General features: G+C 37.0%; 1 long non-coding RNA gene across 1 annotated transcript; it reads right to left on the minus strand.

Annotated features, from left to right (window-relative positions):
• Positions 1-505: 505 nt before the first annotated feature.
• Positions 506-1494, minus strand: LOC102019903. The gene is made up of 2 exons (XR_263430.1): positions 1390-1494; positions 506-762 (listed from the first exon to the last, which is right to left on the minus strand). It is a non-coding gene; the product is annotated as an uncharacterized LOC102019903 (long non-coding RNA).
• Between the last annotated feature and the right edge of the window lie 5179 nt (positions 1495-6673).

Raw genomic sequence — 6673 nt, forward strand, 5'->3', positions numbered from 1 at the left:
ATTTGGATACAACACTTGCCTTGTGACCCTTCTTGTTATATAGAAAGCATACCGTTTGTTCTGTCATATCACCAGTGTTACCTATGCTAAAGGACAATGATCAAATCCCAGTGAAAGGATGTATCACCCAGAGACAGTCACAGCTGGTGCCAACAGGGCACTGTTACACTGGAGGATGAGCGTATGCAAATCCCAGATGCTCTAGTCACGGGACTTTAAAACAGCTCTGCCTTTTCATGATAAGTAAGAGCCATTTCAATTCGGCCACTCTCTCGTGCATTCCATTCTGAAATTCTTAAGTATGTGAAATCTCCTTATAAATCACTGCGTATTAGTAAATTGTTCTGAATTGTACTTGAATTAGTCAATTTCTGAAGGATGTAACACACATTATCTTTCTTGTAAATTTCAACAAGCATCACAAAGTATAATCTAGTCATTAAGTCATGGACTTGAATCTTTCAAAAGAGGGCCACGTTATTTCAGTGTAATGCTCAAGCTGGTATATGGGTAGGAAATATTGTTTAATTTGTGGAAAACTCAATGTTTCATTCTCCTCATCCTGGGACAGAGATCTGTAGAACCCCTGCTTCCCACTAGAACATTTACACAGAAACACACACACACATCATTTGACTTAGCTTCCTGTATCATCTCTCACACCGATGAAGAGATATGCTCTTGTATATGTATTTCAGGAACAGTGTACCATGCATTTCAGTGTACACAGCCTGCAAGGCTTCTCCATCAATCTGTGTCCAACTGGGAACAAGAAAACATAATTATTTAAAGAGAGGAAACAATATAAATACTTATTAAGCTATGGTAGAAGAATAACTATAGTAGGGACTTTCGGGCGGATGGTGAGTGGGGAAGGGAAGGCAATATTGGAAGAGAGACACCTTGCAGTGCTGCTGTCTGGACCACATCAAATAACCTGTAGCTGCAGATGACTGGGTGGTGGGGAAGTTGGCTGGTTTTCCCAGGCAAATCTTTTCAACAGCCACAAAACAAGTAACAACCAGGCTCCAAGGGACAAATGAATCACTGCTGGTGAACAGATGGGCATAGAGCAGGGTGCCTCACTGCAGGAGCAAGACCTGAAGTTTTTGGTGTTCACGTCAGGAGAATAGCAAGAAAATCATCATTAGTCTTGGGTCTGGGCTGTCATTTTCCCAGGTACTGTGCTCTGGGTGTGTAGCTGGAACAAGAAACAACTGGATGTCCCCTATATGGATATATGCACACCATAGATAGTGAGGCAAGTACAGCAACCAAAAGAGATCAGAATCAGAAAAAAAAAGCTTTGTCCTCAATGCCCTCTACTGACAGAACTTCACGTTGTGCTGATTGTTAAGAAGAAATGTTTTCCACCCAGTCCATTGCTACCTAATGAATACTGAAGGATGAATTTAGAGCCAAGAGGTGAGATGTCCAATTCCACATTACAGATCTCTGGGTTTCATATGTAGACACAGTCTCCAAACAGCGAGGTAGGATCTATTCTCTTACGATTTCCACGGCATTCTGGCTGCCATGGAAACAACATTCCATTCCAGTATCACCCAGATGATTCATACAGTGATTAAGATTCTCAGAGTACTCTGGAGCAGAACTTCCTTGGTCTGAATTCTGACGGGTCCACTTCCGCCTTAGGTTAGTGCTTTATCCTCTCTGTTCTCTCATTTGAAGTTGGGGATCATAACCCATATTCTTCCAAGGGTATAATGACTTCATATGCATTAGAACTTACAACAGTGCCTAGCCTATAGATAGTACTTAATACTGTTAGCTTTCAAGAATGTTATGGAGGGAGAACCTATAAGACAGTTCCTTTTCTTCTCTGGAAGGATGTTCCACAAGTCTGGGAGCCAGCACTCTAAACAGATTTATTTGTGGGGTAGATTTATCCTGGTTTACCTTGCAACGCACAGGAACTATATTAGCATTCCTCTGTGTGTGAGTGGTACAGATACTAAAAGGTCAGTAAATGTATTCAAAATTTTCATACCATCTTTATCTCCCAATAACTCCTCCAAATATGTGTTTCTGTTTCTTTTTCCACCTCCACTGTACAACCTGAGATAATTTTTCCAACTTTCACTCCTCAATTTATAAGTTGTTATGACAAAACATACTCTGTAAACAGAAAGAAGCTTGTTTAGGGATCAAAACATGATGCTTACATCTGAAGTTCTAAATGTGAAAGTCCTGATTTTCCGAGACTGTTCCTACTTCGTTTATTTAAAACATGATTTATGCAATGAAATTGCCAGGAACATATGCCAGTTAGTCTTAAAATGCTAAAATGAGAATCTCTACATTTCCCACTCGGACCTTTGGGTACAGCATTCGTCTTCCAGTTTTGAAATAGTCACTTCTCCAGTGGCTGGGTGGGTGGGTGTTCGGTGACAAAATTAACACTGCAACACTTCTGCTCTCTAATTCTTTCTTCATTTCCATTCATTATCCTGAGTGTTATATGCAAACTTTCACTTCATAATTTTTCAAAAGCATTAACCTTGGGTAGATCAATTTTTTTTTTTCTGTCCACTTACAAAGGGCCAAGTTTGACCCTACGACAGACCACAGACCTTTCCAGCTCAGGGCAGCATAAAGAGCTACAGTGAGCTCTGGGACACGATGGCAGCCCTGTGTGTGTGTACCTTTGTCATGGAAGTGACCCAGCACTTCACAGTTATTTTCATGTCTGTCTTTCACACTCTACTGAACATTCTGCTGCAGAGTGAGAATGTGTCTTACTTATGATTTAACACAAGTAAATAGAACACTTTTAGCATAGAGTTTGTACCTAATAAATGTGTTATATAAATGAATGTTTGAAATTTGCAAAGTTGAAGATTCACTTGCTCATTTCCTTAAATCCGTTTCAGAAAATACAATCTATCTAGATACATAGCAGAGACAGAAGATCTTTTTCAGTCTGCAGCATACAATAAAACATTTCCACTAAAACTGAATGGCTCGCAAGATTTATATTTGTGTCAATTGTTTCAGTTCAGGAAAACTCAAACCTCCACTGAGTGACTAAATAATCATTTATCCTTTCGGAGGGTATGCAATGACAAAGATATCCAAAGTCAGACGGAGAGTCTCTATAACACTCAGTAGCTTTCTTCATCCAGTAAATCTCCCTGCATGAAAGGCAAGTGTACCTCAGTGCAGAAATGTTCAACTAGAGGATCAGAGGGGTCTCAAGAGAATTCAGATATGTGTTGGAGATGTTAATCCTACTTGCATTAAAGGCAGCCTTAGCATGAAGGAAAACAAAGCAACACCAAAGGATGAATACAAAATGCAAATACCCAAATATGGCAAATCAATCCTGACCTATGGTATACAAGTCCCAAATACAAGGTAACAGCATAGTTGCTGACTGATTTAGAAAGCAGAGTCAGAAACAGGGAAAAGAATGATTCATGGTACCTGGAGAGAAAGAAAACACATTAAATGGATAAATCAAAGCAAAATGTTGGAGAATTTCTTGGAGCATCAAATAAAGAAGATGACAAATCTGATTTCCCTGTGGCGGGCAAATAGATGAATGCTTCACATCTCTGCAGATCAACACTAGACACTATTACAGAAAACCACAGGATGAACCGTGGAGTAAGGAGTTTAAAATGAAATTCAACCTCCACACTATGGAATTTTGGGGAAGGATAACGCGTCGTTCATTGACTTGTCCACTTATTTATTCAACAATATTTGTTAGATGCCACATATTAATCACAAAACCACAATAAATCTGGTAGCATTTACCATAAAAGAACACAGCAATTAACGTAGATAAAAACTAATGTAATGTGACTGAAAAGTGCAGAAAAAAATTTAAATTAAAAAATGTTCATAGTGAAAGACACATTGCATCAATGCTCCTGAAAATATTTCTCCTTGCTTTGAACATGTTTCCAGTCATTCTCCACACTCTCTGAAGCAATTCCGACAGTCCTCTGGCATCATATCATGTGTTGCACTGCTGTGACTTGCCTCAGTGTTCCAAGTCAGTTCCAAATGTTTATCTTTCCTGGTCATTTGACTTTGTGGAAGAACCAAAAGATGCATGATGCCAGATCTGGTGAGTAGGATGGATGGAGACACAATGTAATGTTTGTATAAGCCTCCCTTTCCTTTGGAAGGTACTTGGTAGCAGCATTCACTAGTTTTTATTATACCTCATAAAAATAGGAAAGAAGACTTCCAGAACAACTTTGGGGACTGATAAGAACTATAGGATAAGTGTTCAAAGGAAGATGGCATCTTCTGAGGGAGATTGATGGATATGTGGCTTTTATTATAATAAGCTTTCTAATTTAGACATTTGCTATATATTTTAATCACTGCTCATAAAGAGGTAAACTACTACACAATGTTATAATGAAAACAGGGACACTTCTACGAGAACAGAGAACTGCAAAGTATGAAATGTACATGATGTGCAAGCGGGCTAGGAATGTTAAAGCATAGGACAGATGCCTTCGGCCCTGCGCATGGCTGTTGCAGAACCCTTGTCATTGTTCTTCCCATCAGTCTGACCTCTCTGTGAGCCATTTCCCATAAAATAACAAGAGGGATCTCTGTAAAACATAAGTGTGATCACACCCTATGCAGGATTATTTTAAAATCTTCAGCTGTGTGCCATCCTACCTAGAACAAAGCCGAGAACTCCTTTCATGGTGCTTAAGACTTTCAGGATCTAACACTGAGTTTCAGTCTCATTTCCCTGCCCTCTCCACCCCACCCGTCAGAAGGTTGTAGCTTGCTAGAGCTGCCGTAACAGGCAGCCTAAACAGTAGATATTTCCCCATGGTACTGGAAACTGCATGTCCAAGAGCAAGGAACTGGCATGTCGGGTTTCTCCTGAGGCCTCTGTCCTTGGCTGTCTGCTGGCTGCTTCTGGGCTGTGTCTTCACACAGGCTATGCTTTGGGAGCACGTCCCTGTATGTGTCTTTGAGTGCAGAGGTCCTTGAGTTCCAAAGAAAATGACTAGATTGGAGAAGGGCCCCCATGTACAGCATTATTTTAACCTGATCTCTTCTTCAAAAGCCCTATATCCAAATATAGTTATAATTTTGAGATGTTTGTTGGGGATTGTTTAGGATTTCAATATATGAATCTTGGGAGGATATAACTTACTCCATAACTATGCATTTATTTTCAGTTCCTAAAACCTTCCATGTTTACTCTCAGGTCTTCACCCATTGTTACTATGTTTCCCTCTTATTTCATAAGGGCAAGTCCACTCTTCAGATCTCAGGAAATTCTTCATAAAGTATCAGTATCAAGAGAGTTGCACCTTAAATAGGTTTTACTAAATTTCACTTACAGGAATCTCTCCTGTTGTCATTGTGGGTATATTAATCACTTTTTAATCTAAAATTATGCATTCTATAAAGTCAGGAATCATGTTTGTATGCCCAAATGTAGTTCTTTATTCATTTCATGAAATTAAATTCAATTTCATTTATTTTTGCTTTTTTCCACTTCTTGCAGCCTCCACATTACAGAAATGTCATTCTTGTGTTTAATTACATGTGTTCTCCATTCCTTTATCTTTATTCTAATTATTTTGAGTCATTTGCCATTGTGTTCTCTATTCTTTATGCAAACTATAGACTCACACATCAGTTTTGCCAATTCTTTTATTCTGGTTTATATTTTATTTATTGAATAAATAGAATAAATATTGAAATGTAATTTCTTCAGAGCTCAGGTTTTCCTAGATTTGTAGTTTTCTTTGTCATGACATTTTAGTATCTTATTTCCTTATTTAAAACACGTAAAAAAAATTAATGATGATAGGAAAAATGGTAGGCATTAAAAAACAGAAATAAAATCTGTGCTTTCTAGACAAGTAAAGGAAAATTAATAATAAAAACTAATCAATAGTAAAGGCATAAAAGTGTAATAAAAAGCAAATAAATCCCAGAAGATAGAAAATAAGATAGAATTATTGATTTTATGGCAATCTGGTTTTAGGTATGATACAATGCAAAAGCTAAAATAAAATCAAGAGATCCAAATACAGCAGCAAAAATTACAAATATATGTGAAATATTTACCTGTTTGCATACCCTGAAAAAACTCAAATATTTTTAATCCAGCAAATTTTTTAAAGAGTTAACTTTAGAGAGAAAAAAATGAACCAGAAAGTTCAAAGTAGAGAGATGGAAAAATATCTAAAAGGAAAATCTTACTCAAAAGCAAACTTGGAGAGCAACATTAATATTGATAAAAATCCAAGGCAAAAAGTATTAATGAAGATAAATCAAAGCCAGTACAAAAACATTGTTAACATTTAATGATCTGTTGGTACAGATATTATAAACAAAATTATAGAACTAGAGAAAATTACAGAATGTTAGCTATAGGAAAAGACTTTAGTTATTTCTTTCACAAACAAATTACTTATGCAGCAAAAATAGTAATAATGTAAGGTTTCTGTAAAACAATGCTAGCAAGTTTAATATACCTTTATGGGGATAATGACTCATCTAACAAATAAGTTATATATATTATTTTCTACTACATGAAACACTCCTAAATTTGATAAAACACAATATTTCATCATGTCTAAATTTTTTGTAAGATGTCACATTATTTTATAGACAAACAAGAAGGATAACACTGATAAGGTCTATAAATTATAAG

The sequence above is a fragment of the Chinchilla lanigera genome, unplaced genomic scaffold (assembly GCF_000276665.1).
Source record: "Chinchilla lanigera isolate Chin_1 unplaced genomic scaffold, ChiLan1.0 scaffold00068, whole genome shotgun sequence".
In the NCBI taxonomy this organism is placed as follows: domain Eukaryota; kingdom Metazoa; phylum Chordata; class Mammalia; order Rodentia; family Chinchillidae; genus Chinchilla; species Chinchilla lanigera.